We start from the raw sequence: 13165 nt of genomic DNA on the forward strand, positions 1-13165 counted from the left end.
AAGATCAATTTGTGTTCCAGAAAATGTAGGTTCATGCTGGGCAATGCTGACCTCATGACTTATCTTGGAAGATAGATTAAAGAAAGGCAAACCTACAATTATAGCATTTGTAGAGTTAGAGAAAGCTTTTGACAGTGTTGACTGAACTATGCTATTTGAAGTTCTGAAGGTAGTAGGAGTAAAATAAAGGGTGTTGAAAGGTTATATTAAGCTTCTGTTGAAACCAGACTACAGTTACAAGGGTTGAAGGATATGAAAAAAAAAGCAATAGTTGAGAAAGTAATGGCAGTGTTGTAGCCCATTGCTGATGTTATTCAATCTGTGCATTGAGGAAGTAATAAAGGAAACCAAAGAAACATTTGGAGAAGGGCTCAAAGTTCAGGGAAAAGAAATAAAAGCTTCAAGATTTGTCAGTGACAGTAATTCTGCCAGTCAGTAAAGGACTTGGAAGAACAGTTGAGCAATATGAATTGTCTCTTGGAAAAAGATGATATATAATGATGGTAAGCAATGAAAACCTTGTCACTCCAGTTTATGGCTATAAATGCATTTATGGAAAAAGGAATTTGTTAATATCAGATATAAATTTGATAGTTGGTTTATTCAGTGTCAGATCAACAAGTGCTTTTAAAGAATGAGATTTTCACTCTGCAGCTTAGTGTGCACTGATATGAAACTTCCTGGCAGATTAAAACTGTGTGCCAAACCGAGATTTGAACTCGGGACCTTTGCCTTCTGCAGGCCAGTGCTCTACCATCTGAGCTACCCAAGCACAACCCACGACCCGTCCTCACAGCTCAGGTTCGCAGAAGAGCTTCTGAGAAGTTTGGAAGGAAGGAGACGAGGTACTGGCAGAATTGAAGCTGTGAGGATGGGTCGTGAGTTGTGCTTGGGTAACTCAGATGGTAGAGCACTTGCCCGCGAAAGGCGAAGGTCCCGAGTTCGAGTCTCAATCAGGCGCACAGTTTTAATCCGCCAGGAAGTTTAAAGTGCTTTTAAATTTATTTGAAATTAAGTATGCGTGTAGTATTCATAAACAGTAACACAAAGCAGTTTTTACACACTCCTCTGATAAAAGGATACTGAGTGATCAAAAATGTAAAAACAATCAAATTTTTAACTTTTGGGAAGACGCTGATTTGTTCACAACTTGTGTTCAAATTAAGATAGAATAATGAAATTGAGCTCATTTGAAAGCTCACTTAAAGGGTGCACACATGATATAAAACTTAATTAACTGCAAACATATAGTCATTTTTAATAAAAACATCATTAGTGAATTCTGAGAATCTGTATTTTTAAAATTCTCAAAAAACTTTGACAGATACTGTTTTCCTCTATGTATTCGGAAAGCTTCAGCTTGGTATGAGCACAACTATCAAACTTTAGATTTAAGATAGTGCTGTAAAAACAATTTCAAAAATTGCCTTATAAGTTTTGAATTAAAACATACACGTTGCAAATCTTAAAAAAAATCGATACAACTGAATACCAGAGATAGACCTAAAATTAGTTCATTGTTAGTTCTTGTTACTTACTTAGATGATTCATATCAGTCTGTTTCATCGTGTTTCTAGCCAATCAATTTGCTGCATGTCACAATTGCTGCATGGGATGATGATAATGTTCACCTTCTAGCAGTTTGAGTATACAAGGTAGCCTTCCATGATACTTACCTAAAGAATGTCTGACTGGGGCATGTGGAAGATATAGATGGTCCGTGTGGATGTAAGACACTGTGATTTAATCCTTTTCCTAATTTTTTCCAACTATACAGCCAAAAAATTTAATAGTGCATCAAGTAAAATATATTACTTCTCTGATGGAGTAACAGCTCAGTATAATAACTACTTAATCAACCTCTGCTATCATGAAGATGATTTCCATGTTGAAGCCCAATGGCATTTTCAGCCACCTTCCGTGGTAAAGGGGCTAGCGATGGTGTTTGTGGAACAGTCAAGCGACTGGCCACCTGAGCAGGTCTGCAACACCCATACATTGATCACATCATGACACCCCAACAACTTTGTATTTGCCAAGGATAGTGTAGAGGGGATCAGTTTCAAGTATCCTGCTGTGGAGGATTTTAATTTAAATTTATAAAGAGGTTTGAGAAATATTGCACAATTGCAGAGGCACAAAAACTTCACATCTTTGTTCCCCTAAGCAAGAACAAAATTACATTTGGACTCTATAATGAAAGCAAAATTGAACTGTCAACAACTATAGACTAGACAGTGATCGAATATTGTTCAATGACACCACAGTATATATTGCTTGTGAATGACTCTGATGGCCAGCATGTGTAGTTGGAAAAAATTACATCACAGTTAACTTCTTAAATTCACATGGACCGTTCACATCTTTTACATTCCCCAATCATGTTCTTTCCATAAGCAGCAGGGAACTAAAGGCAATCTTGAACTCACAAACTACTAAAGGGCAAATATGTACATTAAGGCCCATCCATGTGTGTTGATCGGTCTGTTCAACGTGCACACAGACAGATTGTTGTGTGTGAACAGGAGATTTGTGCAGATATGAGATGTGCGCAAACCTCGAAGTTGGAGGCTTCTAACATTTTGATGACTTAACATGTGAGTGTGGGTCTGGGTTATACTGATTTATTTCCCCAAACCACATTCCACTTCTTTACGAGATGACTTACTTGGGATCTGCAGTCACTCTTCTTTACTTCTTAAGTTTTAGCTGCTAGAAACTCTCTTGACATCTTCTCCGTTGAATAATGCTAGGTACAGGAACTTTCAAGCCTCTTTTTACTAGTGAAATAAGTAACCATACAAACTTTACATTTTATCAATGAACGATGTATTTGACTTTCAAGCACAACAAAAATTCTCACTTTCAACTTAATATGTAACTTCATTAAGTCTCTCGTACAGTCGTATGTTAGAAACAAATTGATTTACATTTGAAAGTAAGTCTGCTTAGACACCAGGACTTTCAGAAAAGGAGATCGTAAAAACATCTTGCCTCTAACAAGGCTGAGTCAAGATTCTATATGAGTACGTTTTCAACTGTTTTTGTTTCACATAACAATAGCCAGTGAGACAATAAGTACAAAACTGCTTATAGATTCCATGGTTCTTCCAAACACACTCACTAACACATCTATGGATTTTGACAGGTACTTGTCGGTGCCACTCGACCGCCGCGACTGATTTTAAACCTGCACACACGAACATGTGACGCGCAGTAGGTAGAATTTACCATTGAACACTCATATCTAGAACATCGTGTGTTCGAAATGGTAGAAGGCTGAGAGGTTCTAGAATTTACACAGAAATTCTTGAATCACTACATATGCACGTTAACTCGGAATGTTAATGTCCTTGCGGGTATACAATTTAACATCCTTTACATTGTATTTCCCATTTTCTAATCCAGTTGTGGGATCAACTAAAAATGTCTTAGGATGGACCACCGTTTGTACCCAGTATGGTTCCTCATATTTTTGTAAAAACTTAAGTCTCTTTCTTCAGAGTCGAGCTGGGAAGGTTTGTTTTATAAGAACCAGGTCGTTGACTTGGTACTGGGGCTCTACAGCCTTTTTGTTATGCTTACTTATTCTTTGCTGCACCTTTTCTACCAAATTTTTAGAAATTGTTTCCTGATTTACTTTGTAATTGACACTAGGTTGTTCAGGCCAATTAAAATACTTAATTAAAGGTTCTCCTACAAAAGGTTTGCCTATAACATCTAAAGGTGTCAACCCAGTCGATAAATGGGGTAATTCATTTTGGGTAATTTCAAAGTCCTTAATTTTCGTTGCCCACAAAGTACGTTTTGCGTGGTAGTATGTATGACATAATATCCAATTTCCTTCATTACGCGTTTCAAACAGATTTGATGATGGGTTATAATTGGATACTAACACTTGTCGAATACTTTCCCACACTAGGAATTCCCTAAATTTATTACTCACCAAATTGTGCTCCATTACCTATAAGAAAACCATTTTGGTTTACCTACTTCTATAAAAATATTGTTCTAAACAGTGTATAACTGTCTGTGTATTTGCTCTCTTAATAGGGTAAGTTTAACATATTTGACCAACATTCTATGATAACCAAAATATATGATACTCCTCTCCCTTTCGCTTGTTGAATTTGTCCAAAGAAATCGGCTGCTGTAAGTCGTGTAATGACTTGTGGATAATAGGATATACATTCTGTATTTCATGTGAGTATTACTCTCTTTTTACTTTCTGGCAAGTTTCACGGGTTCTAATGAAAGGTGCTATTTTTTGCCCTACTTCTTGGAATAATAAAATTTATTCATATGAGATATTTAGTTTTTGATTCAGAAGTGGCCATACCCTGTGCGAACATACCATACAAGTTCGTCTTCCATTACCTTCGGAATACATAAACGCCAATGCTGTGATGTTACACTGTCTCTCCAAAACAAGTTATGATTTACAAATTTCCATTTTCCCAATTGATTAGGAGGTAACGTTTTCAGGGAGAGCATAAGGGAACAATTGACAGCAATGGGGGAAAGATATACAGTAGAAGAAGAATGGGTAGCTTTGAGAGATGAAGTAGTGAAAGTAGCAGAGGATCAAGTAGGTAAAAAGACGAGGGCTAGTAGAAATCCTTGGGTAACAGAAGATATATTGAATTTAATTGATGAAAGGAGAAAAATATATAAAATGCAGTAAATGAAGCAGGCAAAAAGGAATACAAACATCTCAAAAATGAGATCGACAGGAAGTGCAAAATGGCTACGCAGGGATGGCTAGAGGACAAATGTAAGGATGTAGAGGCTTATCTCACTATGGGGTACTATATAGACACTGCCTACAGAAAATTAGAGAGACGTTTGGAGAAAAGAGAGCCACTTGTATGAATATCAAGAGCTCAGATGGAAACCCAGTTCTAAGCAAAGAAGGGAAAGCAGAAAGGTGGAAGGAGTATATAGAAGGTCTATACAAGGGCGATGTACTTGAGGACAATATTATGGAAAATGAAAGAGGATGTAGATGAAGATGAAATGGGAGATACGATACTGCGTGAAGAGTTTGACAGAGCTCTGAAAGACCTGAGTCGAAACAAGGCCCCGGGAGTAGAGAACATTCCATTGGAACTACTGACGGCCTTGGGAGAGCCAGTCCTGACAAAACTCTACCATCTGGTGAGCAAGATGTATGAAACAGGCGAAATACCCTCAGACTTCAAGAATGATACAATAATTCCAATCCCAAAGAAGCAGGTGTTGACAGATGTGAAAATTACCGAACTAACAGTTTAATAAGTCACGGCTGCAAAATACTAACGCGAATTCTTTACAGACGAATGGAAAAACTGGTAGAAGCCGACCTCGGGGAAGATCAGTTTGTAATCCATAGCAATGTTGGAACACATGAGGCAATACTGACCCTATGCCTCATCTTAGAAGCTAGATTAAGGAAGGGAAAACCTACGTTTCTAGCATTTGTAGACTTAGAGAAAGCTTTTGACAATGTTGATTGGAATACTCTCTTTCAAAATCTGAAGGTGGCTGGGGTCAAATACAGGGAGCGAAAGGCTATTTACAATTTGTACAGGAACCAGATGGCAGTTACAAGAGTCGAGGGGTATGAAAGGGAAGAAGTGGTTGGGAAGGGAGTGAGACAGGGTTGTAGCCTATCCCTGATGTCATTCAATCTTTATATTGAGCAAGCAGTGAAAGAAACAAAAGAAAAATTCGGTTTAGGTATTAAAATCCATGGAGAAGAAATAAAAACTTTGAGGTTTGCCGATGACATTGTAATTCTGTCAGAGACAGCAAAGGACTTGGAAGAGCAATTGAACGGAACGGACAGTGTCTTGAAAGGAGGATATAAGATGAACATCAACAAAAGCAAAATGAGGATAATGGAATGTAGTCGAATAAAGTCGGGTGATGCTGAGGGAATTAGATTAGGAAATGAGACACTTAAAGTAGTAAAGGAGTTTTGCTATTTGGGGAGCAAAATAACTGATGATGGACGAAGTAGAGAGGGTATAAAATGTAGACTGGCAATGGCAAGGAAAGCGTTTCTGAAGAAGAGAAATTTGTTAACATCGAGTCAGTGTGCGATTTGCAGGGGGGGATGGGGGGGATTTCCCCCCCTCTGCATCAGACCATCCACTCCTCTAGTTTTAGTTTATGCATCCCAACCTGGGATGTTTATTTCCCATGCATTGGAGTAAAACTTTGCATATAATTTAAATTTGTGGAGCCGAACACTGAAAGTTTTTAATAATTCTATTAATATGTTTCAGTTTTCTATCATCAGCATAAGTACAACTTTTCTCAAAAAAAATGGTTCAAATGGCTGTGGGCACTATGGGACTTAACTGCTGAGGTCATCAGTCCCCTAGAACTTAGAACTACTTAAACCTAACTAACCTAAGGACATCACACACACCCATGCCCGAGGCAGGATTCGAACCTGCGACCGTAGCGGTCTTGCGGTTCCAGACTGTAGCGCCTAGAAACGCTCGGCCACTCCGGCCGGCCAACTTTTCACAAATGTGCCTCTACTTTTTGAATTCCCCTCGTATATGTGTACCCGTATGTAGATGATTTTGTAAATAAGCTTTACCTATAATGTACTTTAAAGATATAACAAGGGATGGCTTTTCTGATAGTGCATACGTGCCAATAGTGAGTTTCGGCATTAACATCTATTTATAAATAGCTGTTTAACCATGCGTAACGCCACGGTCCAAGCTAGTAACAAATATAATTCTTCTAACCCCCTAAGACATCCCCCCCCCACTGGTAAAAACACAAATCTCACCCTGCATCGAGTATAGAATTAAGTGTCAGGAAGTCATTTCTGAAAGTGTATGTATGGAGTGTAGCCATGTATGGAAGTGAAACATGGACGATAAATACTTTAGACAGGAAGAGAATAGAAGCTTTTGAAATGTGGTGCTACAGAAGAATGCTGAAGATTAGATGGGTAGATCACATAACTAATGAGGAAGTATTTAATAGGATTGGCGAGGAGAGAAGTTTGTGGCACAACTTGACTAGAAGATGGGATCGATTGGTAGGACATGTTCTGAGGCATCAAGGGATCACCAATTTAGTATTGGAGGGCACCGTGGAGGGTAAAAATCGTAGAGGGAGACCAAGAGATGAATACACTAAGCATGTTCAGAAGAATGTAGGTTGTGGTAGGTACTGGGCGGTGAAGAGGCTTGCACAGAATAGAGTAGCATGGAGAGCTGCATCAAACCAGTCTCAGGACTGAGGACCACAACAACAGCAACGAGTTCTGGAAACACTTAGAAAATACTTCTGTGAAATAAGAATCATGAGGGATGTTCTCTGTTATTCTTTGAACCCTCTCTTTTACCCCGATGTTAGGATATTCTGCTTACATAAAATTAATGGAAAAAAGAACCCTGGGCCCTTCCATATGTTTCAAGTCTTCCATTACTGTGTGTAGCCTCAATAATGCATTGAGTACTATATTTTCAGAACCTTTTATGTATCGTACCTTGATATTGTATTCCTGTAGGAGAAGCATCCAACGAATCAACCGACTGCTCATCAGAAAGGATAAAGCTTGATGATCTTTATAAATATGGATTTCTGATCCCCATACTAGTGTTTGAAACTTTTGAATACTCCACACAATCATCAATAGTTCTTTTTCGGTAGCTGTGTAATTTAGTTCATGCTTATTTAGGCTATGGCTAGCTAAAGCTATGGTTCTCCTTGGAAAAATTCAGCAGCAATTCTGTAATCAGATGCATCTGTCGAAATATTAATCCGTTCGTCCTCAACAAGCGCTCTTTTTAACGTTTCAAATTCACCATTTGCACCTTGAGCCCAAGTCCACAGTACTCCCTTTTTTAATAAATGTAAAATTCTCGCATCATTTAACTCCTGCCCTTGTACGTTCCGTTGATAGTATCCGGCCATACCTATAAATCCTTTTAATTTTCTTACATTTATGGGGGTGCAGACATTCTTTGATAGCTTTCCCTCTACCCCTACAATATGCCCTAAGAACTTAAGTTCTTGCCGTGCAAAAAAAGATTTTGACGGCTTCACTGTAATACCTTTCTCTTCAAATTTTTTCAGTGTCTTGCACAAAGTTCGACAATGTTCCTCCCAAGTAGGTGATATTATTAGGATATTGTCTATGTGTATTATCAAATCCTTCAATAAATCTCTCCCTAGTGCTTCATCTAACACACGTATAAATACGGACACAGAGATATTAAGTCCAAATGCTAATACGTTGAAATGATATGATTTTCCATCAAACAGAAAGGCTGTATACTTTTTGGATTCTGGATGTAATTGTATCTGTCAAAATCCTGCAGTCAAATCCATTGTGCCTTTTCAAATTTGAATAACAATTCGTTGATGTTAATCGACCGGTCGCTCTCCTTTTCTATATGTCGATTCAATGTACGAGCGTCCAAGACTAATCGTACCCCACCTGTAGTTTTTGTCACCACTATCAGAGGATTATTCATTACAATGGAACTTTGTTCTATAATATTATTATCAATCATTTTGTTAATCTCCTTCCAAACTCACTGGTATTGGATACAGTTTGCAAAAGAATGGAGTGTCATCTTTGATTTTAAATTTTCAAATATAGTCGCCGATATCACCTGGACAATCAGAAAATACCACTTCATACTCCATTAAAATTTTATACAAATCTCCTCTTTGTTGATCGGTTAATATTAGGGATTCATTAACTTTGTCTTGCATATCAGTTCAATGTGTTCCTTGATCAACATTATCGATTTTTGGTGATCATTGTGCTGTAGCTGTTAATCGCAGACACTGGCACTCCGTTGTTTGTTCCTCAGAGTGACTATTTGTCACAAAAGGTGTCCAGCATCTACTGTTCCCTTTACCAAAACAAAGAAGATGTACATCAAAGTTTAAGATGACTTTAAACTCTAACAACCAATCTAAACCAAACAGTACGTCTCTATTAATATTCTCTACAATCAACAGCGTTTGACGAAATAACATATTTCCTATACTGCAGTTCACCTGAGTTTCGTATTTTACAAGTTTACTTTTTGTTCCCATTATCCTGATTATATATACTCCAGTCACTGGCAATAACGGTAAGTACTGTTTATTCTGTATAGAGTTAAAAAATGCGTTTGACGTGAGTGATGCCTCACTTCTCGAATCTATAAATATGTTAACCTCGGAATTTTCCACTGTCCCTGCCATTATAGGTTGTGGGTTATTAGTAGCTAAACTTAGTTCTTCAAGCGACAACCATTTCTTTGTGGGTATTTTGTGCGTAAAGTTAACATACTTATATGGAATACGGCCTCCTAATCTATTTCCATGACCTGGGCCCCAGCCCTGGATCCAGGTTGAACAAAGTTTTCCTCATTACTACTAATTACAGATTGATTACCGTAACAAGGTACTACATTCCTATTTTGTGTTTTTTGGTTACTCGGTACAAATTTTTGAGAAGTTACTGGATCTATATTTGAATGTGGATACTTCTTTTGGTAATTACCATTACAACTTTTCTTATTGTACTGCTGTACTTTTGCTGAGTTTGCCTCATGCGTTTTAAAATTATTCCCACTATTCTTTTTATAGTTTGAACTTTCACTTTGGTGTAAAGTTTCGTTGCCGTTCTTATTTATTGCATCAAGTGCATCAACAAAAGGCAACTACTCTTCTACTGTTTTGCAACCACTACTTAAGATGTCTTTTCTTGCATAGATGGGCAATCATCTAATTAAAATACGTACCAATTCCTCTTCTTCCATTGGCTTATCTAAGTACTTCGCTTGTGTTAACTGCCAATCGAAATATTTCCTCATAGTACCCCAAGTATTATTGTAATATTTTGGGTCCCATACATCTGGTATCAACTTTCCTTGAGCACAGCCAGACCAGTATTTCCAGGGTGTATACGACCTGAGACAACTGGGAGATCTGGGAAAAACCTGGGAATTTTTACATCTGAGAGAAAACCGGAAAAAACCCGGGAATTGTTTAGAATTCTGGGACGTTTTCATTGTTTTAGTTTTCAGTTAAATTTTTGTGATTTTGACTGGTAAGAACCAATACTCTAACAAAGGATATTACTGTATCCTGCTACTGCAGCAACAAAACATGAACGAGAGGAAAAAAAGAAAGAAAATAAAACTGGAGTTGCGAAGGAAATGCGCCATATACAACAACAAAACAGTGCTCATATAAGCGTCTGCCAACAGCAAAGTGTGTCAAAGGGTTTAGGAAGACTGTAATGCTTCATAACAACAAATTGCCTCCGATGAGCGTGATGTGACAACTGTTTAAATTAGATTCGTTTGAGTAGTTGCAGCCGGGCTCTTGCGCATGCGCAGTTGAGTCGCATATGAGTATTACCTTCTCCTGCTTCTGGCTACAGAAGTGTGGCTGGGCGCCACTGCTTAATATTGTCCCGGTTGGGAAATAATAGTAAACCCGGGACTGATGCACAGAGCAGTCTGAGTTGTTGTGGGGAGGTGGGTCAGCTCCACGTGACCTGTGTTTACGTTCAGTGATTTTGTTGTTTCCTCTTCATTTTTTGCTCTCACGTTAAATGATAACAAAACAGATTTTTGTGGCCGGGAGCTATCAAATGAATTAAAATACATTCGTTTAATTACGGAAGGCCAAAATATGTTATTAGTTTCAGATATTATTTCCACCTTTCTGACAGTCAAGCTTAATCGCCTTGCAGAACAATGAAGTTATTTTTGCCAGTTTGCTAAAGAGATTTAGCTTTCATTAATCTTTTCTGCTGAGGCAGTAAATTTATTTGAAATGAGTTATTTAATTTCACACTATTGGCTAGTTTCAATTGTTCACTGCATTTCAAGTGCACGTATGGCATTATGCCATAATAAAGAACCAAACACGAGACAATACAGTACTGGTACTCCAAAAAATTTACGTACGAGTGTGCATTTTAAGCCGAATTATGCATTTATTATGGTTCACGAAATTCCGACACTCTTGAAGTATCCTCTGATGTCTTGTTTCTTTTATGACATAATGTAAGATCTTTTAATGTTTTACACGTACAAACATATATTTGGGCTTTTTGCGACATCGTAGCTGCGCAAGCGCGGTGACACCTGTTATCTGGCGCTCTGTTGCAACTACTGAAACGAATCTATTTCTAACAGGTCGCGGGAAAATATTGCGAATGTTGGTTTCAAAAGTGTTACATTCAAAGCAAATTTCCTTTTACGCAATATGAACTATGTGCGAGAATGTACAATGATTTTCTTAAATCACAAAGTGTTTGTCTCTGTTTTAAAAATCAACTCTTTGATGATGATGATGATTTAGAATAATTTCGAGCCCAGAAGATAAGACATTTACATCGTAATTAAAAATTTTACTGGCACATTTGTGTGATGTACCTTAAAGTGTATCATGCGCAAAAAAGATCAATATTATATGTGAATGCTGTGTATATTAATTTAAACCATTAACTTTTCTTATTTGTGTGTTCGCGCTACTTAAGAGTGATATTGCTATTGGCTGACTATATCACATGTCCTATGCTGTCATCAGCTGGCGAAATCACGTGACGAGCTATGACTGGTCTACAAAATTGCATCATAATCTAGATTTCAATGCTTTGGAATGTGCGTTGTTTGGCAGAATTCAAATTTATACCTTCGTAATATGAAAATACGTAACGTACATGTTGCTGCACATCAAAGGTCTTAAAAAATCGTGTCCCATCCTGAGTTTCGTTTTTTAAAGTGCCGGCAAATTCTACGTCGGTATATAAAACCTTAAACATTCAAAGGATTGATGAGTTTTACAGTGCTGAGGAATAGCTTAACATGGAAAAAGTGTATTTTTACCCGGGAGAAATTCGGGAATTTTTTTTCCTTGTCCACGTCTGCACCCTGATTTCTCTTTAAATTTCTTTTGAAAGTCCTCCCAAGAGGAAAATTCTCAGTATTTACTGTACTCCATTCTGAGGCTTCCCCTAGAAGGTACCCCACAGCAAATTTGATATTCTTACAATCTTCCCAATTTTTTTGGTAATGCTTGGTTAAACCTATTTAAGAAATGGGTTGAATGTACATTTCCGTACGGCTTAAATTTAGGGAATTGTCTAGATAACCCTGAATTAGCTCCCCATTGTAAATCAGCCACAGCTTCACTACTTAACACAATGTTAGGTGAAGATACCCTTTTTTCTACTTTATCTTGGATAAGCTTAATCTCTTTCCACAGGTTGTCCATACCCTTCCTGGTATCATTAAGTTCAGAAGGAGGAATAGACGATACATTCCTGGATGTTATTCTCTTGATAACTTTTCAATCTATAATTTCCCCAAATTGTTCCTCCAAACTAATTACTTTTATAATATCAGAGTTAGCTATTTTCTCTTTGAAATTTCTTTCTACATTATCTACCCATGTATTGACACCTGTAATTTGCGATTGAATGACTGGCATTAACTCAGTCTGCTTATCTACACTCTCTTGTAAAGTATGTAACCCTTACATTATTATACTTAATACTGTACACTTTTTCAAAGGATCCTAACTTTTCAATAAGTTCAGATTCTATACTATTTGATCTCAATTTTAAGTTCCAACCTTTTTGAAAGATCCTGAAAGGTGTCATTCTGTTTCTGACTTGGGTCAGTAAACATATGATTTATGTGAGTAGTCAAAGAGTTTGTAAACTCATTCTTTAGATCTGCTTTTAAATTCTCTACTTTAGTACATACAGCATTGAACTCAGTCTTCAAAGCGCTAATGCCTTCGCGCAGATTGCTAAATTCTTCACTTTGAGAGTCGATCTTGGCACTAAACAAACCTAAATTTGTCATTTGAATATTTAGAGTTTCCCTCTGAGCATTTAAAGTTTCACTCTGGGTATTTAATTGAGAATTTACTAAGCTTAGTTCTTTACTTAGTCGCACTTTGTGCTTTGATTAAATTTACCAATTCAGCCCAGTCAGGCACTTCTTTGCTAATTTTCATGGCCATAGCAGGGTCCTGAATTTCCCCAACCTGTTGTATATTTTCCATACTCTTGTATGCTTTAGCTCTTGTAAGCCTTTAAAACTAAATTTAAATATGACAACTACATAAATAAAATTCACTCAGCAGTATTTTGTACCACTTCGTACTGAAGAAATGAAGTTTTGTTTCA

General features: G+C 37.4%; 1 protein-coding gene across 4 annotated transcripts in view; it reads left to right on the forward strand.

Annotated features, from left to right (window-relative positions):
- Window positions 1-13165, forward strand: part of LOC124799319 (E3 SUMO-protein ligase PIAS3) — a 290452-nt gene that overhangs the window by 105927 nt on the left and 171360 nt on the right. The gene's annotated exons all lie outside the window — the stretch shown is intronic.

The sequence above is a fragment of the Schistocerca piceifrons genome, chromosome 5 (genome assembly GCF_021461385.2).
Source record: "Schistocerca piceifrons isolate TAMUIC-IGC-003096 chromosome 5, iqSchPice1.1, whole genome shotgun sequence".
NCBI lineage: Eukaryota > Metazoa > Arthropoda > Insecta > Orthoptera > Acrididae > Schistocerca > Schistocerca piceifrons.